This window comes from Mytilus edulis, chromosome 7 (genome assembly GCF_963676685.1).
Source record: "Mytilus edulis chromosome 7, xbMytEdul2.2, whole genome shotgun sequence".
Taxonomy (NCBI): Eukaryota; Metazoa; Mollusca; class Bivalvia; order Mytilida; family Mytilidae; genus Mytilus; species Mytilus edulis.
Genome location: NC_092350.1, coordinates 75,493,979 through 75,519,531, shown reverse-complemented (window position 1 = coordinate 75,519,531; position 25,553 = coordinate 75,493,979). Strand labels below are relative to the sequence as shown.

The window sequence follows — 25,553 nt, the reverse complement described above, 5'->3', positions numbered from 1 at the left end:
ATGTGAATTAAACAAAGGAAGCAGACAGTTCATGACAAAATTGTGTTTAGGTGATTGTGATGTGTTTGTACATCTTACTTTACTGAACATTCTTGCTGCTTACAATTATCTTTATCTATCATGAACTTGTCCGTGTAGTTTAAGTGCAAAATGTTAGTAAAAATTTACAAATTTTATGAAAATTGTTAAAAATTGATTATAAAGGACAATAAATAAATTTTGTGTATTTACTGTCTTCTGATTGGTTAAAATTATTAGTTTTATTTTCAATGTTGTCAATTTTGATGGCGACATGCCCACTCTGACGTTGTGTATTCATACGCCAACATGTGTGTATGTTTTTATTGTCAAGATAAATAATATAAAAAAGTTCTTTGAGCCTTATTTTTATAGAAATTTATTTATAATGAATGGCAATATTTTATTTTGATTTTATTGAACCATAAAACTAATTTTTGACTCTTCACATTTTACATAATCCGCTTCGCGGATTATTCAATGTGAAGGGTCAAAAATTAGTTTTATGGTTCAATAAATTCAAAATAAATAATAGCCATTCATTAAATAACTTCTTAGGGGGTCAATTGACCATTTTGGTCATTTTGACTTATTTTTGAGTCTTAAATTGCTGTACATTATTGCTGTTTACTGTTAATCTCTATCTATGATAATATTCAAGATAACCCAAAACAGCAAAATTTCCTTAAAATTACCAATTTAGGGGCAGCAACCTAACAAAGAATTGTCCGATTCATCTAAAAATTTTAGGGCAGATAGATCTTGACCAGATAAACAATTTTACCCCTTGTCAGATTTTCTCTAAGTGCTTTGGTTTTTGAGTAATAACCAAATCTGCATTTAACCTCCATGTTCTATTTTTAGCCGTGGCGGCCATCTTGGTTGGTTGGCCAGGTCAAAAAACACAATTTCAAACTAGATACATCAATGATGATTGTGGCCAAGTTTGGATTAATTTGGCCCGGTAGTTCCAGAGAAGAAGATTTTTGTAAAAGATCATGGATATTTACGAAAAATGGTTAAAAATTGACTATAAAGGGCAATAACTCCTAAAGGGGTCAACTGACAATTTTGATCCTGTTGACTTATTTGTGAATCTTACTTTGCTGAACATTTTTGCTGTTTACAGTTTATCTCTATCCATAATAATATTCAAGATAATATCCAAAAACAGCAAAATTTCCTTACAATTATCAATTCAGGGGCAGCAACCCAACAACAGGTTGTCCCATTCATCTTAAAATTACAGGGCAGATAGATCTTGACCAGATAATTTTTTTTATCCATTGTCAGGTTTGCTCTAAATGCTTTGGTTTTTGAGTAATAACCAAAAACTGCATTTAACCTCCATGTTCTATTTTTAGCCGTGGCGGCCATCTTAGTTGGTTGGCCAGGTCAAAAAACACAATTTTTAAACTAGATACATCAATGATGATTGTGGCCAATTTTGGATGAATTTGGCCTGGTAGTTTCAGAGGAGAAGATTTTTGTAAAAGATCATGGAGATTTACGAAAAAAGGTAAAAAATTGACTATAAAGGGCAATTACTCCTAAAGGGGTCAACTGACCATTTTGGTCATGTTGACTTATTTGTAAATCTTAATTTGCTGAACATTATTGCTGTTTACAGTTCATCTCCATCTATAATAATATTCAAGATATTAACAAAAACAGTAAAATTTCCTTAAAATTACCAATTAAGGTGCAGCAACCCTACAATGGGTTGTCTGATTCATCTAAAAATTTCAGGGCAGATAGATCATGACCAGATAAACAATTTCATCCCATGCCAGATTTGCTCTAAATGCTTTGGTTTTTGAGTAATAAGCCAAAAACTGCATTTTACCCCTATGTTCTATTTTTAACCATGGCGGCCATCTTGGTTGATTGGCCGGGTAAAAAAAACACAAATTTTAAACTAAATACATCATTGATGATTGTGGCCAAGTTTGGTTCAATTTGGCCCAGTAGTTTCAGAGGTGAAGATTTTTGTAAAAGTTAACGACGACGGACGCAGGACGACGACGGACGCCAAGTGATAAGAAAAGCTCACTTGGCCTTTTGGCCAGGTGAGCTAAAAAGGATTGTATTTCGAATTTTATTAAAAATCTCCAAAACCAATTGTTAAACTTTTCCAAAATTGCTCCATTTTTTATCAAATAATTTATTATGGTCCTTCTATTTCGAATTTTTGGTAAACATATTTTTGATGTTTCTATATATAAAATACGGACTTTGTCATAACCTTATATTGGGCGTACCTATTTTATATCAACAACTTCCTTCAGACACTTGTCATAACTTAATGAATCTTTTTCAGATTCCTTTTCATTTAATTCAATTGTGCACCTCTTATTTTGATTTTTTGAAAATTCAGCAGTTTTCCATTTCCATGATAAGGACTTTTCCACTACCTTATTGGGTGGTACCCATTTACTATACGCAACTTTCAAAAACATATATTAATAAAACTTCCTCATATTCGTTATTAAATGATGTCCTTGTGCACCTATAATTTAGTTTTTTGGTGGTTTATTTTTTTCCAAAACATGGACTATAGAAGAGGCGGGGTATAATTTCGTTAATTCTTTCCTCTATTCCTAAAGTTTTTAAATAAAACTTTCTCTATCTATTTTTTTGTCATTTTAAAAGAGACAAGCTTGATGTATGTTATTACCAATTGGTCATTGGCAGACGGTGTAAATAGTCTTAAATGTAATAGTTAAACAGATAACTGCAACGACACACTAATACAAAGTCCACAAGCGAATCATGTATTGCTTTTTAGGCATTTGATTTTAAATAAGACTGACGGAACAAAAACATAATTATTTTGCCGTCAACAAAAATCATCAAAAATATATTTGTATTGTCTGATGAAAGAAATTACACGTTATAGTTCCATGGACACAATCATAATATCACATAGACACGTATATACCTTCAATTTGCCGTTGGTTTTTTTTCTTCAAAATCACGACTGGTCATACAGACAAAAAATCTGAAATCGCTTCTAGAATACAGTCAGTTTTAGACTGATCGTACAGTAATTTATTTTGGGATCCTCAAGGAAAGCATATTTTTTATTTGAAATACGAACATTCTACTTAAATACGGTAAGAATACTGAAACAGTATATATTTAACTGTAAACTGATGCAAATATTTGCAATAAAAGATTGTTTGCTTTGCACTACGAGAGCAAAATTGTCCATCGATTTCACTTTTTTCTATGAAGTTGGTGTGATGCACACGTATATTTTATATTCTACTGCGTGTTTTTGTTACAGTTACTCATATTTATGATGCTATACATACATTTAAGATGTGGAAAGCACTTTATAGATATAGGAGTAAACACATGATGAGAAAAAGCACCAAAACAAAACCGTTCTGTTAGCCAGTTTGAAATCCTCGCTTCGAAAATCGCGACTTCCGGATAGCGTACAGAATAGTATCTACACTGTGAAATATGTTTATTTGTATTTAATAGCTTTTAACAAGAAATGTTGTACTTACTCTCTGTTTTGTGAAAATCAAAGAATGACATCATATGATGTGCTATCCGTTGTAAACAAAAAATATCAAAGAATTGAACCATATAATGTGTAATTTGTTGAGAAACAAAATCAAAACAGCTTGCTAATTGTTGCAGTCAATATGGCGACTGTTTTAAAGTCACTTAGGGAATTTCGTATATCTTATTTGCTTTTTAACAATACCAAATTCTTCTAAATATGATTGTATTATTTGTAAAACCAAATGCACCATTATTGTGATATTTTAAGATTTTTTCTAAAAAAAAAAACGATCCTCACAATGTGTATCCATATTATTTGTATTAAAATTAATAAATTAAAACCCTTATGTAACCTCCTTGACAAAAAAAATGAAATGAAAGTTGCTCAACTATTTCTTGAGTTTGATTAACATGAAAAGTATAATTGTTTTAAAATTGTAAGAAGAAATTGTCGGATTTCTAAAAAAAAATTAACAAAACTTACTTTTTGAGTGTTTTGCTTTCGTTTCTAGTGGGTTTCGCCATTGTGAACTTGTGATTGTGTATCTATTAATAGTATTAAACTGTTGGGTTTTTCTTTTATCTATATAGCCATTATTAAACAGGTCGAGAACTCTAGATTTTCTGACGTCAGAATATATTTGCATAGTAATTTCCAAAACACAAGGCCAATATGGCCTTGAAAAACTAACCAATCGACTCAATGAACTACAATGCATTGTGGGCTACTACGAGTAAACTACTACTTAAAACACGTGGGTTAGTGGGAAAACAGTCAACTAATATATTGTCTTGGACTCTCATTACCAAAGTTTTTATTTTGCAAATATATTGAATGTAAAATATATAACGTAATCTTCAATTTGCATGCTCAGATTAAAAACATATTGTTTATTGGCTTCACGAGTCGACTTTCTTTTTCGCCTTGCAAAAGTAGTTTAACCGGTTTTGTGCAATGTTATAAATTGAACCTACATTAATTTCACGACGTGACACAGTGAAATATCAAATGAAGTGACCACTGTCCAGTAAGAAAATCATTTGAGCTCTTTCAAACCTGTATAATGTCATTCCAAAATCATTTCTGCCTAGAAAAACACGGAAACTTTCATTGAAACACTTTTTTCTGTACTGAATGTGTATTTTTTTTTATCAGGACCTGAACTAATAGTAAGAACATCACGATATTCAGTATGCTAAAACAATATGTGTTATGAAAGCGGCAGGGGCGGATCCAGCCATTTAAAAAAAAAAGGGGGCCTAACCCTGGACAAAAGGGGAGGGTGTTCAAACTACATGTCCCCATCCAAATGCACTGATCGTCCTAAAAAGGGGGTCCATCCCCCGGAACCCCCGCCCTTTTGGATCCGCCACTGAGCGGGTACGGTATATAGCTCATTACATATTTTATAGTTTCATCCATCGATAATATCCGTTTGTTGCTAATTTTATCACAAAATATCCCTCAGAGAGTTTTTTTTTTTGTCGTTCGGCTTCTGTCCTGTTGACATATGTAAAATATCTCCAATATTAAAAGTCTCTGGATCATAGTGGGTGCCATATTACCTATATTTTTTTTCTTTCTAAAACGTGCTTTGTATATACAAATAAGAAGATGAGATGTGAGTGCCAAATGAGACATCTTTCCAAAAAAAGACATAATTTAGTAAAGTAAGCAGTCATAGGTTCAATGCTGAAAAGTAAGCTATTAATGACCCAAAAATTACTTGTGTAAAACAATCCAAAAAAAAAAAAAAAAAAAAAAAACCCGGCCCAACTAAATATATAAAATGACAAGAAATCTATTCCATCAAAAAAAAAATTATTGTATAGGAGCCTGTATTTCAGTGGTTGTTGTTTGTTTATGTGTTACATATTTGATTTCGTTCATTTTTTTTTTATATAATTAAGGCCGTTAGTTTTCTCGTTTGAATTTTTTTACATTGTCATACCGGGGCCTTTTATAGCTGACTATGCGGTATAAGCTTTTGCTCATTGTTGATGGCTGTACGGTGGTCTATAAATGTTAATTTATGTGTCTTTTTGATCTCTTGTGGACAGCTGTCTCATTGGCAATCATACCACATCTTTTTTATTATAGATCCAACGCCGCAATTTTCACAAAACATATCAAAATTTCCACCTTGTCGAACATACATATGGATAAAATCATTACAGCCTATTTCCTAATGCATGTAGAGCAACACTTTGGTTAGCTTGCTTGCTTTGTTTGTATATTGTACAAAATATAAAATATACAAGTTAAATTATGCCTATATACATATATTTTTTAAAGATGTCAATCTTATTTTCAAAGCTTGTATAAACAACTATGCAAACAAAGCAAGCAAGCCAACCAAAGTTTTAATTCGCAGGTATGAGAAATCAGCTGTAATATTTTTATTCAGTTTGGCAAATGTCCGAGCCCGTTAAAAAACTAACATACTGAAACTACAGTTGCTGACTTCACTGCCTTCAAAACAAAGTGAACAGTTTGGAAGTCCCATATACTGAAATATGACAAAAAAATACTTATAGATTTTGTTAACACTGCCATGTATGTAAATATTTCTTCGCCTTTTTTACGAACACAAAATTCAAGGATCCCACATTTGCCGCTTTAATTATTTATACGAACATTTCTGTACTCGTGAATATCAGCACCGGCTGTTATCGACGGCTTACTTTACACTATTGAGTTTGTCTCATGGGTAATTGTGTTTTTTCGCTGTTGTTTCGTTGTTGTCTCACTCTGGTAGACAAATACATGAAATCTCTGTACCATCATCAAACATGTTAATGGCTATATATCGGGTAATTCAAACCCTTTTTTCTTCGCATAGAAACAACTTTTCTTTAATCTGAGCATGGAAGTAATACTTTATATCACGAACTATGAACGAGGATACATAAAATGAAAAACTAAGCGAAATTGTGAATCCCGCATTGCACGAACAAATGTGTTGTATTTCAGTAAATAACACGTGTTCTTGGTTGATTGTAAACACGTAGTAGTCCATCATGCATTGTGACTCATTTAGTGGATTGGTCAAAAACCTAGGTAAAAATAAATTGCGTCACATGTAAATAAACAATTACATGTGCGAGAACATAAGTATGCTAATTTATGCATTTCCATATAAGGTAGTTGTCCTGACCTGTTAAACAGTTAAAGGCTGGTTAAATATCTTCCCTTTAAAGTGTTTGTGTTTCTGTACAATATTTAGTAGTGACGTAAAACTGTGTACTGTACGAGAAACGCTAGTCTGCAATTACCTTTATCTGGTTTAATAACATCAAAAGTTTAGGAAACCATTTTGAAATAGTTTGGAATAGTAATTAAAGAGCCTATACAATATTTCATTCATATCATTTTTTCAATAAGTGTGCAGCAAGCAACACATGGTTTTCCTGAATATGCATGACATATTTGCCACTGGACTTTAAGTAACCAAAAATAAACCAAAGCAAGCAATTAACACGACGGGTTCCACATGTGAAATATGATCAGCATTAAACCATTTCGAGGCACGTGAGATCATTGTGGATTTTTTGGCGTAGATGCTCTTGATTTAAAATTGTTTTGTCAATTTGGGGATAACACTTTTTCTGGACTTCATTACAGTTTAATTGTTTGACTCCAGACTTCGAAATCGCACCTAGGGACTCGGTGATTAGCAAATGGTTAGCAGATTAAAATTTTGCTTTTCAATGTTTTTCATATCTTTTTTCGTATACAACCTGTCTATCTGCAAATACATTATTAACGTCATGCCAATAAATTGCCTCTTTTGAAATTCTGCAAACACCCCAATCTTTAACTACTAATGGGTGCCGTAGGAAGTCGACCGGAATTTTTTGCTAGGATTTCTTGGCATGTTTTAACTTTGGCATCAATATTTCTTTGATTTTTACAGTGTGCAATTTACTATCCAGGTTTAAAACTCAGGGTTAGAATTCATAGAACAAAAAAGGGGCAGTAGCAAATATTTCATGTATATTTTGAACACAGAGATAATTACCCCGGCACCCTTTGCCAAAAAAACATATTTTTTATTCTTATTTGTGCCTTCGGACATTATGTTTTGAATTGTAGTTTCACTTTCCATATTCGGTATGCATTCTAATGTAAGCTCCACGTGGTAGAAATCACGTGATACAGACCTTCTAAAATTCAAACTGACCATTATTCCGTGCGTTCATCGTGTATCGTGCGTGTTGCGTGCGTGCATCGTGCGTGTATCGTGCGTGTGCCAATCGTGCGTTCATCATTCATCGTTCCGTGTATTTTCCGTGTAACGTGCGTGCATCGTGTATTCTTAATCGTGTATCGTGCGTGTATCGTGCGCTCATCAATCATTCATTCTTAACCGTGTATCGTGCGTGTATCGTGCGTTCATCAATCATTCATTCTTAACCGTGTATCGTGCGTTCGTCAATCGTGAATAATTGTGTATATCAGATAATGTGCATTTGTCAAACGTTCATCTCTAATTGTGTAACGTTCATACAGTGCGGTTTTTATATGATAGTCGGTTATAGAGCTCACCAAAGCTTATATTTTTTCTCACGGTTAAAGTATATACATGTATATATAAACGAGTCTAAATTGAAAACTACGTTCAAACCTATGATTGCGTTGGATAAAAACCGAAATTTTTATACGTGTGCTTGTAAAACAAATTTCGTTGTAGAAGGGTCTAAAAACAGCACAAACAACATTTTCCAAAAGACCAAAAAAGTGAAAAAGTATATTTAAACAAAACGCATTTGACCATCGGCGATTGCCAAATAAAATTGATCACAAGATGTAATAAATGGATCTTAATATAAATTTAATACTAAACAGAAAAAAATTAACTTGTGGCCACGATGTTATGTCACTAACATACGGTGTCAATATTTTTTTATTACACCAGATCCTGATTTCGACAATAAATGTCTCTTCAGTGAAGTTATGGATCGAAACGGTATTAAAAAGTACCCTCTTTTTTTGAAAAAGTATCCTCATTTTTTAGATAGACTCTTGAATTTTAAGAGTCAATGTAGGATGAACGGATCATATAAACCGAGGGGAAAATATGATACAAGCCCAAACGAAAAAATATAACTTGACGAGTCTAAATTGAAAACTACGTTCAAACCTATGATTGCGTGGATAAAAACCGCAATTTTTATACGTGTGCATGTAAAACAAATTTCGTTGTAGAAGGGTCTTAAAACAGCAACATGTATATATATATATATATATATATATATATAGTGTGTGTGTGTATGTGTATGTTCCGACTTAAATAAAATTTACAGTCATACTTACTTTCTTGTGAACACTTAATTAACTTCAACGTACATAACGTTCATACAGATTTATAACTTTTGTGTAAATATTTTATCATCTGTAAATATTTCGTGGTTATTCAGTGAATCTTGGCTGGGACTGACACTTCTTGATATAATGATACATGTTGTACGTACAAACAATAACATGATATTGACATTTCTACGACATTAAAATTGAAATTTCTGTTCAACTGAGCGAAAATGGACTTAAAAATATACTGTTGGCCAATTGTTATTTGTTAAAAATATTCTGTCAATTAAAACAAATGTGCTTTTGCAAATGTGGGGAAGCTCCACTAAAAAAATCGAACGTGGAAAGTATGAAAGAAAAGAAGTCCACGAGATGACACGTGTTGTAGCTCTACTGTTGAAGATGAACTTCATGTCATTCTAAAATGCCCATTATATGTAGTTTTAAGAGAAATATAATACATTTTAATGAACATTTTAACCTATAATTATCAGATAGCGAAAATTTTATATTTTTATTTAATAACGGCAATGTTGCTGCTATAGACGCCAAAAACACCAACAATATTTTATTGAAAAGAAACTATACAAATCCTTGGTTGAACTAGGCTAGATTATAATTCTTCGCTTATTTGGCAAATTTATATGCTACTAAGATATTTTCAAATATTTGATAACTACCATTATAAATATCATTTTTGTCTTAGTTTCTGATGGTCACATGCACGTTATGTTATTCCATTGAGAAAATACAATATACAAGATTGTCGGGTAAATGTGGACTGCGGATTAAAATGTTAAATGTCAAACTTGAATTAACAAATTAAACTGAGGCGAATTAACACGAATATGTATATTCTCTTCAACAGTGTTTGAATTCTCTCTTCTGAATTTCATTTAAACTAAGCTAAAATGTTTTGTGGAAAATTGAATAAAAATAAACATTATATGTATTTGAAGGCATTATTTTAATTAAACAAATATAAGATCAGGCAAATATATCATGTATTATTTTAACTTGAGGAACTTTTAAAAACTTGAAATTGAATTTACAAGTTTAAGATATAATCTTGTTTTTTTTTTTATATATAAAATAGTTAAATATATGGTTTTATCATAACAAGTCTTTATTTGAATTGAATAAACATGGAACACTTTAACGGATTCATTTTTCATTGTGTTCATGGTTGCCTATCAATGACACCGTTTTTAATGTACTAGTATGTCTAAAAGATTTTTATCCGCAAAAATAATTCACAATAGTACGTTGTTACTGACTAGGTTGGTCCCCTCTGTAAAACATTTAGTATGCCTTCGGAATATAAAAATATTAAGGTAATGTCAAGAATTTCAATAACGGCCGGGAAACAGACTACATGTAGTTGTTAACCGTCTATGATTATTAAAGAATGGCGGATGTTTTTTTCGGTACGTCTAAACACTGCTTTAGGATTCCTTGGTGCACTAAGGCCTTGACTATACAATTCCACTAAGGATTAGAATGAGTCACGGCTGTTATATGTATTATGTTTATATATCATGTTAGAGATTGATATTTAATGCATAAATTTCAAATTTTACAGAAAATAATCATAAATAAACGAGATATTCAACATTATTGAGACACGTGCCGTTTTTTCTTTGACATGCCGAAAATCAATGAACCGATTGACATGTGCCAAATAACATAGCAACTGATTAAACAATCACGATCTTTTTTTATTTCAAGTAATTTAAAACAATTGTATCGAAAATATTTATGCTTCAAATATTTATAATTAAATGTGTTGTTCTTATTCAAAATGATAAAAAGGACAAATAATTTTGCTGTTGTTTTATTTCCTTCCCAACAAAATTGTTTGCCATAGGAGCACGACTTTTATGTGCGCCAACATATATATTTATAAGTGTTTCGATTTTATTTTAATTCTGAAAAAGATACGTGTATATACAAAGATTCTACAAATGGTTTCATTAAAAATATGAGTAAATTCCGAAAACCATCATAAGAAACAACTATATGTTAAGTTTCATGAAATGGATAAGCGGTTCTCGAGTTACAGTGCGACATGCGGACGCCCGGCGGACGGACGGACGCCGGACATTTGTATACCATAAAACGTCCCGTCAAAATGTTGACGGGCGTATAAAAAAGCGTAGTGCGCCCGTATGTCAGAAGGAAATCTGATTTGTATGTTTTTTGACGAGTCTTAGACTTTAGTCGAAAAGGCGAGACTAAGCGATCCTACATTCCGTCGGCGTCGGCGGCGTCTACAAATATTCACTCTGTGGTTAAAGTTTTTGAAATTTTTATAACCGTTTCTTAAACTATCCTGGATTTCTATTAAACTTGGACAGAAGCTTTTTTATAATCATAAGACAGAATCAAGAAATTTTTAAATATTTATTAGATTCATAAACTGTCCTGGGTTTTTACCAAACTTGGACAGAAGCTTTTTTCAATCAAAAGATAGTATCAACAGGAATATTTTATTGATTTATTTTCTCGTTTTTGTTGAGCATATGATTAACAGAAAGAATAGGCGAGACACTGGGTTCCGCAGAACCTTTACGATTTTTTTTTAACAAAGTGTCTGTTTAACATATTGTATGAGATAATCTATGAAATAAATTTAATGACTGTGGTATGTTCATTACTCACTGTTGAAGGCCGTGGGGTGACTTATGGTGAAAACTTCTGTGTCATTTTATTTCTTGCGATGACTTGTCTCATCCCCAATCATACCACATCTTTTTCTTGTTATCAAAACTTCAACACGTATTTTCAAAAACTGAAAGAACGGTTGTACGAACATGTATTGAAACCTCGTAACCAGCTTCAACATGTTCATTTGCGGACAAGAATCATTTGCGAATCTATAAAACACGTATTCAAAATGTCGATTAACTGGAAACAACAAAGTATACCAGAATTTGTTAAAACGCTCCACGAACAAGTCAAGCTGACGACAGACGACGACGAAGTGATACCAAAATACGAACGCAGAATTTGTATGCGGTCTTTTAAAAACCGACATTAGATGTATTGCTCTGTTGATAAATTTATTATTTACTTGAAATATTTACAAAATACACTTGAAAAAATACTTCTTCGTTCTGAATTTTTTTTCAACAACTATTCATTTATCAGTATCCATCTTTACCGATCTTGTCGATTAAACGTTAACGCAACAGATAGGAGGATTCCCGTGTAATCAGTTATGTAATTTGACACGTGTAGGAAGGTTAATTGATTTACAATCCCATCATGAACAAAAAATGGATAAAAACTACCGATTTTTCTATGAAACTTTAGACGCACCCGTGTTTTTTTTTTTTTTTTACAATGGGGTGTTTTTTGTTCTGTAACTGAGGACATTTTTGTCCTTTATGAATCCATATGACAAAGACTCCAATAAGGATAACTTTTGTTTCATAGAAAAGTCGGTAGTTTTTATCCATTTTTTGTTCATTTTTATCGGATACAATAGATTGCAAAATACAAACAATTAACTGAAGTTTCGTATGCATCTATCAAGACCAGGCAATTTTTGACTAGTATAAAGGGTTGCCTTGGTTTTATAGCTCAAAACGGTATTATTCGTTTTGCTTTACATTGGGTCGAATAATGAAATAATAGCTCAGCACACTTCGGCGCAGACCAGCAGACTTTGGCGCAATGGTGTGCGATGGTTTATATAACGCGGGATACCTCAATTAAAGTCTACATATGTGCAATTATTATGAGCAGTATAATTGTTTCAATGTAAGTATATAAAGCATTTACTATAGTGTTATTGCCTATGGATGTTATAATAGTTCAATTTGCTGCGTTCTTATTGAGAGATCGTCCTATTTGATGTTTTGAATGTGGAAATCATTCTTGCTTCTACATGTATCTTTACTCAATTTGTTCCTCTAATGAGATCCTCATTTACCATTATATATTCATAAGAAAAGTTTGTGGACCCGTATGTATTTAGGGAATGATACCCAATCGTACGTATAAAAAACAAATCTTTCGTGTATTTCTCGTTTCACAGTCCTACATGTATATTGAATTTTACTCACAACTCAGTAAGTTGATACCAGCGCGGGGTACATGTATGCTTAAACCTCTTATTCTAGATGTCAGGTAACTTTCTTGTGTTTATATTCATATGTTGGATTGCTGTCTGATTGACGAATACTCGTCATTTTATATATATAGATTTTTTTAAATTTGTTTTTTAGGGATGCACCCAGTTGCACCTTCTCATTTAAGATATATTTCCATGGCGTAACCTCGAAAGATTAGTCACATCACTAAAACAATAAGGGAAATGAAACTTCTTCTCGCATGTTGAACTTTGGGTAATAGTCCTCTTCAACAAAATAATGCCTTGAACTCAATTTTGGTATAAATATAAAGAAGCCACAATTTGGTTCTGAAATGGATATTTTTGTAAACACCAAAAGCTAGGTAGAGCATATCCCTTAATTGATATAGGCTCTTAAATTCTGCAATGTTGAGAGACCATGCTAGGGCTGTTAGCAAGTCAAAATCGCTACACTCTCATTATCCGTTGAGAGATTTTCTGAAAATACCGAATGGCTTTTGCCTTATTCGAAACTAAAATATTAGCAAATATAACTGGTGGCCTTCGGCTGTCAATTGTTCTTTTTGGGTTGTTGTCTCTTTGACATATTCCTGATTTTCATTCTTAGTTTTAAAATAACTAAAAATATTATTAACAATTGTTAGTTCAAAATACATTTAACAAGTCAGAGTGCGTTGATACATGTTATATTCTACTGAATCTACTATATCCGTTATTATTACGTAATATATATATATCATACATGTAAGTCCTGTGTCCAGGTGGAAATAACGGGCGGTAATAACAATATGTGATTTGTATGTCAGGTGAAAGTGACAACGGGTGGTATGTATACTACAATGTTTATCGTCTTCCATTATACATGAGGGTAAAGATGGGGGTTTATAGAAGGAAATTATAGACAAAAAAATAAAGAATACAGAAAATAACCAGACAAATATATAGAAAAGAAAATGATGAGGTACTAGAATATATGGAATAAAGAATGATCGGCAAAAGGTAAAACGAATTATAAATTGCCTAAAATAGAATACAGAAATAATGAATCCCCATTCAGACCCTCATGATCTGACATTTAAAGCTTTAGGACAATTATGGGCATGCAATACAGTTTTAGACCGACAGTGATTTTTTTTACAAAATCAATTTGTACATGTGTATATGTGCTAAAAATTATATCTTCATGTGCTAAATTTAAAAGACAAATGGGTTTGAATTATTCGACATTTACTTAATATTTCGGTTTCTTGGACATTTCTGTCCTTTGCGCAGACACCCTTAACATTTTATGTTTCAAAATATAAAGATATGCAGATTTCGGTAAAGATATAAGGATTATCTTCATTACAAAATTGGGTTGTTACTACATTTGTGTAACAATTCTTTGTTAAAAGAAATCGATTTAAGAAAAAACGGTATTTTTGTTAAATATTTATCTAGTTAAAAAAAGTCGTTAATTTTTTTCATAATAGTTGGAACAAAAATCTCCATACGGTATCAAGCCAAATTTCTAAAAAGAGGAGACATATGCTCTTAAGCTAAATTAAAATGGTTAGATCTCGAAAAAAAAATGTTAAAATGCTAAAACAAAGAGTTTAATGTCTGCTTTTTTAGATTAATTCTGCGAATTGTTTTTGTCCGCACAAAACATCAAACAGAGAGATAAAGAGAATCACATGAACTAATTGAATAAAATGGAGGATTGAAATGGAGAATGTGTCAAAGAGACAACAATCTAACCAAAGAGCATAAAATGGTGCGTCTAAACCCGGCTCAGGACTCCCAAGTGCACTAATGAGTTATAATATGCTACTAAGGACTAAAAGAGTGATGTACAATGTAAACAAATTTCTTATCTAGATAGAGATTGATATTTAATGCATATATTTAAATTTAATCATTAAAGATCACAAATAATAACTGAACAATGCCTGTGCCGGTTTTCGTTATTTTTTCCGAAAATCACTGAACTATAAGACACGTGTCAAATTACATAACTGATATCAATATTACCTTAAAAAATGAAAAAAAATAATTATTTGGAGAAGAAAATTACCCTGACATTTAGATATATTTACCATAAAAATATTTTTAAACATTTTTAAAAATCATTTAATATGCATCGGTTTATGATTTAATGAAAAAATATAGAAAATTGTTAAGCTGTTTTTTTATTAGGAAGGAAAATAATGTTTGCATCGAGAAAAATAGCCCCTCCCCTATAAATGATAATTAATTTACCTTATTGGGGGCTTAAATTTGGACACCGATCGCGAGACCTGACTGCCATAAACAACATATTACGAACAGCAAACAATTGATATGTATGAAAGACAACAACGGACACAAAATGATTGCACTGAATAATTTCAACTACCATTCAGATTGATTTTTCAAATCTCATCAAATTAGACATGCATTTGAAAAAAACCTTGGGATATCTATTACCGTTTGGTTTCAAATTGGAATTAAAAATTGCATTTCCGCAAAGAGTTTTAGGTAAAATCCCGTGAATCTCACCTCCTAGAAATTTGAAGTGTCAGGATGTTTGAAATATGTCTGAATTTCTTACATTTATTTATTGCAATCGATTATACCAAACATGTAGTTGAAATAATTTCTATAACCAGTCACTGTCTGTAGATATAATGCGTCGGACATTGTATGCATAAAAATAAAATTAAGATTTTTAACTTTATGAAATAAAATTAGTAAGGGTTTCGCGGAACACAATGTCTCGTCTTCGTTTGCCGTAAACTTGAACTCTCAGGCTGAACAAAATCAAGACACTATATTTTGACTGTTAGGAGCTTCTGTCCAAGTTCACAAACATTTCCGGTGCCTATAAATAGCCGACTTTAATTTTAAGTTATTTGAATCTGAGCTGGCAAAATAGCATATTATCTATTATGCTGGTATCAGCAAAACAGCTACAAGTAGTGCCTTTAATTAAAATGCATATTGATTTTAAATACTATTCTAAATAAAATAGCTTTGAGAATCGTGTAAAAAGCGTTCGTTATTCATTCGTCACTGAATCATTCATCGTGCGTGTATCGTGCGTGCGTGTATCGTGCGTGTATCGTGTATTTATCATTCATCGTGCATCGTGCGTGTATCGTGCGTTCATCATTCATCATTCATTTTGCGTTAATCCTCCGTGTAACGCTCGTCGCTCATCGTGCGTGTATCGTGTATCGTGCGTGTACCGTGCGTGTATCGTGCATTCACCGTGCGTGTATCGTGCGTGCGTGTATCGTGCGTGTGGTCAGTTTGAATTTTAGAAGGTCTGTAATATAGTATCTCTGAGTTAGGCTATTTCTTTCTTTTCGGGCGTATACTCCAAGCAAACAACAGGCATGTGTATAACGGCACTGTAGATTTTCGTATTAATTAAAGAATCTTGCCAGTCCGGTACATGAACAGATTGGTTAGAAAGCAAGGTTTTAATTTTAATTAGATTGAAAATAGAGAGCACAAAAAAAAAGGGGGGGGGTGTTCCACAGGGTATATTTTTATTTTATGAACTCTACATTTGAAAGGTTTATTATTATTTTTATTTAATTAAAAGAGAAAAACGAATGTAAAACAAATTGTGAATGGTCTTTCTACCTTTCTCCCATGCCAAGAAATTGCCTCCGTTGAAGTTTTGCAAACAACCCATAGAGAAAATTACATGGATGATAATATTAATATTGACCATTTGGTAAATGGCTGTGTTCTAAGCGACATGTACATGAAGGTCATACATTAATTTGTTGAATAAAATCAATTCTTTAACTAATAATGGGTGCCGTAGGAGGTCGACCGGAATTTTTAGCTAGGATTTCTTGGCATGTTTTAACTTTGGCATCAATATTTCTTTGATTTCTAGCAGTGTGCAGTTTACTATCCATATCCAGTATACCGAAAATTCCTAGGATTTTTCAGAATTTTTCAATATACGGATACGGATAGTAAACTGCACAGTATTTTTCAGTACACCATGTATACGGTATGGTACATTTATAAAAATGAATTTTGAGAAGGTAACCATCTAATTGTAAGTTATCAAAAAGATATTTAAATAACGTTTTGTGAGAAGATGGACCCTGCTATAATGTTGATAAAATACCTTTTTGGCCATGGGTAGAATTGTGTCGTGTTAATTGTGCAGAATTCGACAAACTTGACATAATTGTGACACCACACATTAATAATATTTTATAAATAAGTTGGAAGAATCTTATCCTTTTTGCAATTTCAGGGACAAAATACCTCCGTTTTATTGAAAAAATAGATCAAGACGTAAATGACCGGATTGCGTTTTTATTTTTCGTAAGCTTTAATTATGTCCATACATGCATTCAAACTTTGTTGTTGTTTTGTACGGAACCACCTTTTTTTGTATTTTGCATGCAGCACTTTTTCTCTTAACACGATATTTTTTTTTAATTATACATTTGGATAATTCCGAAAAATGTTAATGTAAGGTGTGGTATAAGGGAAATTCTAAGATTCTACATATATGAAGGGGGCAATACCTTTTTATGTTAACCTGTTTTGACCCTTTTCAAGGTGTGGTTAACTGTTATCTGCTGTTAACTGTTTTCAACCCACTTTGTGTTAACTGTTATCAGCATTTTTGCATTACTGTTTTTGCCACAATCGAGGTGTTATTTAAAACATGTTAACGGACCCCCTATTGCCCCCTATATATGACCACTAAAGTCGTTTCTATGCCAAATATAGTTTAGGGTCATCGATCTTAAAAGTCTGCGAATACTGCCAATAGCTTGTCTACACCTGTTCCAAATGTATGCATTGCCAATTCTAATACATAGCTTAGAGGTGTAATACCACCAAATCATGGTACGTCACATCCGGTTGTAGTAGGAAAGTAGGTCTAAAAAAAATATTCCCTTGAATTTGACAGTTGTAGGTAATTAATCCTACATTTTATTGCAGTAAAAACATTTCTGTGTGATAAACATATGTCTTGGGTATTTCAAAACACCATTATTTTTTATTTGGGATTTCTAGAGAATTTTTTTTAATCTTGAGGTTACATGGTGACTTAACCTTGTATACAGATAAAATAAGGGGAGACATTTGATTGGTTAACTTCCATTGATGGCTATTTTCTTATATGCGATGAAATGTTATGTTTCTATAGTACTGGACAGGATAAAACTGTACTCATGCCAAGTATTTCTTTATTTGAAACAAAGATAAATTCTGCAAATTTAACAAAGACTAATAGGGGAAAATCAATGGTGGTATTACACCTAGAAATCATTATTTCATCTAGAAATGACCTGCAATCAATAGAAACACCCTTTTGAAAAATTTTAAGCGAATACTATACATACTAAGTACAACTACAGATCCAGCAACGTATATCTTGGCTGGGACATGCATCCTCCAAAAGGCCATATTCACAAGATAGCTTTAGAGATTGATGCCTCCATAAGTGGATCAGCAGGGGCGGATTTAGGGGGGGGGGTGTCAGAAGGCCCGATCTCCCCTTTTGTGGGGAAAAATGTTGTTGTCTTGACTACTTAGGGTATTACAGGAGCATAAACGGGCCCCTTCTTCGGCAGTCAGTACCCCTCCCCCTTGGGTCCGCCACTGATCAGGGAAATCAATAGAAAAAGATAGAGAAGAGAGAAAATTATGAATTAAAGATATACGACAACAGCTGGCTCTCAAAGATAAGACAATACTCGCAATAAATATATTAAAGGTTTATATTTTACTACTAGCACAGTTTATTCTAATCAACCACCAACTAAAAACGCCTTGAAAAAATTCACACCCGAGGACATTGGCACGTACTGAAAAACCTGCATAATAGACCTTCCATATCAATGATCTGAATTATAAATTAAAAACAAAATCATCAAGTTTTTGGCAGATAATTTTTTTTATGGTTTATGACTAACGAAGCTAGTTATGTTTTAAAACTTGAATGAAATATGATATCTGAACTAACAGAAAATCAGGATTAATTATTAAATCAAACAGACACATAAAATATGAGAATTGTGGATCTCTATCTCCATGTCCAAATCTAGCTGGATACTAGTATCTTCAGCATATAAAATATAATTTGTTAACATTCAAATAAAAAATGATTTTGACTTTTGAGTAAATTTGAATGTTTATATAGCCAATTACTGGTATCAATTTTAATATTAACAAAAATAGAATATCAGAGAAAAAAACAATACGTGTTCTAACTTCAAAAAGGTGATTGTGAACACATCAAAAAATGATAATATCATCTCTGGTATCTGTTTATATCTTAGTGATTTAATGCAGTAAGTGGTAAAATGAACTTCTACTTTGTATTTTTTTTCTTTTGACAAATACATTTTTATACAAATCTACAAATTTCGATATGATATGAAACGCTACTTAGTGCTGTTTGGGGACTTATTTCTTCACAAGAACAGATGATTATCAACTTCTAGAAACTCTGACACACTCGGTAAAGAATCATTCACCAAAGTTGAACATAACTAGGGTAATTTAAGAAATAATTCCTGCATGTCATGCTCTATGCTCATTTTAACATGGGTAGGCATTATGTTTGTCGATATTTTACACTGAGCGTTAAAATGAGCATAAAGCATGAAATGAAGGAATTGTTTCGATTCTAATAGGACAAATACAGTATTTTTATAGGTCGAAGCGTAAGAAAATACCGTAAATTGTTTAGCTGCTCCCGTTTCCTCCCTGAGGAGTCTGTACATTACATTTCATATTTGACAAGTTTTTAAAAAATACCAGCAGGGTAAATATATGTTGTTCGATATAACATATATTATAAAAGTTTATGTAAGCTACTTGAATGTATATATTTTATAGGATAACAATGGAAATTACTTTGATATAAACAGTAAATTTGTGCGCATGTGTCAAACATATTTTGTGCTCATTAGAACACGGCTTTGTTTACAAAGCGTAATAAGGGCGTCATATTAGAATGAAAATTAGGGAAGACTGATAGCCATGAGCTGTGATTTTTAACGAAAACATTGTACTTATCACAAAACTGCACTTGGTGTAACATGGACAAAAAAACTACAGGCTCTCAAAAGCCTGTGTCGCTCATCTTGGTCTATGGGCATAGGAAACAAAGGATACTCTGCAACATTGTAGACGACAACAGACCATGACAAAATTCACTATATTGTTGATCTTGTATTACTTATCATTTAGTCGGTTAAGTTTCTTTTTCTTATTCATAGATCTTGTCTTGCTGATCATTTTAGAGATTTAGAGTGTTTATTTATCTATATCATAATGAGGTTTAACAGAAAAAGGTTTCTCTCTAAATATCATAGTTTTCATGGTGTCATTTATGGGCAATAATACCTACATGAATTTGTCTAACAGTTTTGACGTATATATTTGGACAATTGATATAGCTCATTATTCTGCACATATTATTTCATTTCATGTTTTCTCTATTTATATTTTGGTTCAACAAAAAAAATAGACAAACTTGCTTTTTACCCTTATGTTCTTTTTTTAGCAATGACAGCGATGTTGGTTGAAAGGCAGGATTTTCTAACATAGTTTTCAGCTAGATACCTTAAGGTGTAACACCACTAATTCAGGCCCGGCCAGAAAGCACATACCAGAAAGTAGTACATATTTAACACAAAATAGTTCCTACGCATGGACATAACTTTTAATATATTTAGAATATTTTATTAATTTTGGTATCAAATGAAAGCTGCATGACTGGTGATCATTGCAGAACAATTTTTGACTGATAAATTTGAATAATAAAAAAATGGCATGAAATTTAAAAAGGAGGGTACATTTTGCCTTTTTGTCAGATCGGAAGTACCTGTTTTGGTACATCCGAAGTTCCGGGAACCAGTTCTTTCTTATATGCAATGTAAGGTATGTTGATTTTTTCAGTACAGGACACCAGAAGGTGTTGCTTTGACATGCAATGATTGTCACTTGATTTGAACTTAAGATAAAAGAGCTGTGACCACTCGAAATTGAGGAATTTAACATAGAAAGCAATGGGGCCATTAATTAGTGGTGTACTTCCTTAATTATAATTGTGGCCAAGTTTGGTTAAATTTGTAGTTTTTAGAGGAGAACATTTTTGTAAAAGATTACAAAAAATGTAAAAAAATGACTATGAAGAGCAATAACTCCTCAACAGGTCAATTGACCATTTTGGTCATGAGACTTATTTAAAGATCTTACTTTGCTGAACAATTTTGCAGTTTACAGTTTATCTCTATCTTTTATAATATTTAAGATAATAACAAATAAATGAAGAATGTGTCCCCATGGACACAGATGATGCCCAGCTTGCATACAACATTATAAAGAGACATAACTCACGAACAATAAAAAAGAAGCTACCCAAATTTGTACTTGATCTGAGTTTTGTGATCATAAGTATTGTGTATAGGTTTCATAATGTTTTGTCAGGGTAAACTTAAGTTAGAAAACGGAAACTAAATATTTTGCAATTTTCCGATTTAAAATGGGCATAACTTAATGATGGTGAAAGTGGCTCCACCAAAATTCAACTTGATCTGTGTTTTGTGGTAATGTTTTAGAACACATATATAATGTACTGAAAATAATAACTTTAGTAATCTAAATGAAGAAAAACCAGATGCTCCGCAGGGCGCAGCTAATTACGACAACAGAGATCGAACCCTGAACGGTTGGGGCTATTATGGACACAACATTCAAACTGGAAACAGCTCTGAATTTGGATTGTGATTAAATAATTGACACAGCATAGGTTTCTGACACAGAATGAATGTGGCCTAATGAACTTTAAATGTTTTTTTTTGCTTTTGAGCAATTCACTTTGCTGTTGAATATGAATCCTTTGATATTTGAAATTTTCTTTTTCATTTCTGAAATCTGAAATAAGAAAGATTGAACCCCACCAAATTTTTTTCACCTCCCCCTTTCCCTTATTCCAAAAATGATCTCAATTCAAATTTCTAATAGAGTTTTCAACAATAACTACTCATTTAAATACATCATAAAATATCAAATGTCATATAGTCATGATTTAAGTTGATTTGACTACTATTCTGGACAATGAAAGATAACTCCAATGCAACATTTTATATTGGCAAATTTCCAATGAAGTTCATTAAAGTTTTTTTTAAAGAACCCCAATGGAATTTATAAATAACAAAGGTTTTAACAAATTTCCAATATACATAATTTAAGAGCAGTTTAGGTGAGCTATTAAAATGAGTTTCAATTACCACCCTTACACTGCTTTTAAATTATGTTTTGTACTTAAGTAATTGTCCACTAACCTGGAAACCCTTTCCCCCCTATTTTGCACCTTATTCCTCAACGGTATGAGCCATAACTCCCAAAGACAATTCTTACTATCCCTTTGTGGTATTCCAATATCCAAAATCTAATTACATGGTAAGATTCATCATATCAAAGAACCCCAAGAATTCAATTTTTGATAAAATTAAATAAAGTTCAATTTTGGACCCTTTAGACCTCAATGTGGACCAATTTGATAACCGGTCCTAAATATTAAAAATCTAAATGCATGGTTAGATTTAGCATATTGAAGAATCCCATATATTGAATATTTGTTGAAATCAAACAAAGTTTAATTTTGGACCCTTTTGGCCCCTAATTCGTTGGGACTAAAACTCCCAAAATCAATCCAAACCTGCCTTTTGTGGTCATAAACCTTGTGTTAAAATTTCATAGATTTCTATTAACTTATACTAAAGTTATTGTGCAAAAACCAAGAAAAATGCTTATTTTGGGACCTGTTTTTGGCCCCTAATTCCTAAACTGTTAGGACTTAAACTCCCAAAATCAATCCCAACCTTCCTATTGGGGTCATAAACCTTATGTTAAAATTTCATAGATTTCTGTTTACTTATTCTAAAGTTATTGTGCGAAAATCCTTTAAAGAGAACTTAATATATAGGTCAAGTGAAATGACGTAATTATAGCATCTGGTGAATCATTTCCTAAAATGACTGTTGTCAATATTTAATGATCCAACATGTACTAACAAAATATATAAAGGGTTACAATTATAGCAGATCCGATTGATTTGTTAATGATATTTTTATATGTATGCATTTGTACGAACACAATATGCCTTTCAGCGATCAAACAATTTATGCAGTACATACTCTCCGCCTTTATGATTTGATGCATCAAACCAAAATATTTTTTTAAACTGAATATTTGAGAAGAATTTGGTTGAGTTTCAACATCAATTAGCTCTGTATTTATAATCTTTATCTAACATCAATAAAATTAAAAGAACATTTTGTTCAAAATAAATATTGCATAAACACTTATATAACAATTTCATATTTGTAGTAATTACTCATATTTACGTAATTAAATATATGGGTTTATTCATGTTAATAATTGTTTTGGTTATTATGCCGCTAACCAAAATAAAAACCGATCACACTTGATATTATAACTATTCGTAAACGTTATAAACGTTTGCAAATGTACAGATAGTCAGAGTAAGTAACATCTTACAGACTGTGTCTTCTGAAGATACGAAGTCAAAATTTTGATACCACTCATTTTTACAACGAATAACTGTTGGTACTAGCCATTCGAAATTGAATATTTAATTCATGGTGTAAACATCACTCAACACAAATAAACTAGAGGCTCTAAAGAGTCTGTGTCGCTCACCTTGGTCTATGACTATGTGCATATTAAACAAAGGACACAAATGGATTCATGACAAATGTGTTTTTGGTGATGGTGATGTGTTTGTAGATCTTACTTTACCATGTTTACTGAACATTCTTCCTGCTTACAATTATCTTTATCTATAATGAACTTGCAATCAAACCATATCTTCTTTTTATATTGGCCCAGTAGTAACAGTGGAAAATATTTTGTTAAAAATTACAAAAATTTACAAAATTTATGAAAATTGTTAAAAATTGACTGTTAAGGGCAATACCTCCTTAAGGGCATATCCAACAGTTTATTTTTGACGGTGAGAATTTTTTCTCGGAAATATATTGTATTCTTCAATTGACAGAGAATAAAATTTTGCAAAAGAAATATTTGTTGTCGATTTCGTTTTTGCAAAAAATACTGCTGAATATTGGACATTTTTGCAATTTTGAAGAAACAAACGTTTTTTTATTTAAAAAAAATAAATATGATTTTTTAATCAACATATACTTATATAATGGGGCTCAAATTGAAGCAAAATAGTTCAAGATGGTTAGAAAATCTAACTTTACCATTTAAAGAATTAGTTCTTACTCAAATAAAGCCAAAAACGTTATGGTTACCCCCACAAACGCAAAAAATGAACATTTGAAATGCACATTTTAGATTTTTTTTAATATTTCTAACGGTGTCGATTTGACCAAAGTAAGATATGTTATTCTTTGAAAAAAATGGAACGTCATAACGTTTTGAAAAATATTTGTCACCATACTCGTTTTTTGAGAAATATCGAGTAATATAATATTGTTTACTCAATCCCTTCAGTAAGCCTCACAAATTGCGCCAAAAATTTAAAAGACTTATCGGGACGTAACGTTATATTTTCCCGCTAATTTTTCAAAGGCAGTGCGACGATGTTGCAGACAAATGTATTTTTACACTGTGACTTTATTGGATAGTTGTCTCAGTAGCACTCATATCGCATCTTCTTATTCATAATGGACGAGTATCTGTACGAGATAATAATTCAGTTAGCTTTACTATTGTGTTCGTCAAAATTGTAAAACCCGGGTGCGTGTGAAACATGCAAACCATTAACCCGAATAATTCAGTCGTTATATTCCGCTGATCTACGATTACTACCTCGCAAGTAGGAGAGATCGATTACGGGGAGGGACTGAATTATTCGGGTTAGCAAACCATGGAATTACAAACTATTAAAAATAGTCCCCGGCTCTGGTATACGGTATTTCATCCCTCTTTTAAAACAAACGAATTACACGTTAGAAATCCGTCTATAGTACAAAGCAGGGTTAATTTTCATATTTATATTTACACTTGCTGTTTTTGTACTGATTATTCATTTAATATGCCACTTGACGTCCGTCATCCATAATCATTATTTATTTTACCGTTACTTTACAAAGGAGTGTTTTTCTTACACTGATTTATATATTACACTGTCTATATAATTTCACAGATCGAAAAAGAGCACGTGAAATTTTGCAACCAAACACTTGTCTAAAATCTCACCGACTCCGTATTACATATTCATGTTGCAGTTTTGGATTTTTTTTCTTTACAGGCTTCTAGCTATAACAAAAATCTGTATGTTGACTCTTAGTGTTTTGAATTATATGTGTCGTTGGGTTGCTGTCGTATTAATGTATACCTTTAAAATCTTTTTCATACAAAAAGGATTGATTGGTTATAGAAATATTCACATCTCTGGACTGCTCCCGTCCGACAGTTACGTGTATATGTTCCGGACCATATGAGTATTTGGACCATACGCGTATGGTCATGACCATATGCGTATACTCATATGGTCGGACCATATGAGTATAATACTCGTTTGGTTATTAACGGGCCGGACCATATGAGTATTTGGACCATATAGGTATATATATTTTTTTCAAATTACAT

The 25,553-nt window shown here is 32.1% G+C and overlaps 2 protein-coding genes across 2 annotated transcripts in view; one reads left to right on the top strand and one right to left on the bottom strand.

Moving 5' to 3' along the window:
* LOC139482228 (uncharacterized) overlaps positions 1–3,665 on the bottom strand; it is a 44,844-nt gene extending 41,179 nt beyond the window's left edge. Inside the window, exon 1 of the mRNA XM_071265961.1 lies at positions 3,537–3,665. The gene's annotated coding sequence lies outside the window, so the exon portion shown is untranslated. The remainder of the gene's footprint in view (positions 1–3,536) is intronic.
* Positions 1–25,553, top strand: part of LOC139482234 (uncharacterized) — a 398,699-nt gene that overhangs the window by 71,030 nt on the left and 302,116 nt on the right. The gene's annotated exons all lie outside the window — the stretch shown is intronic.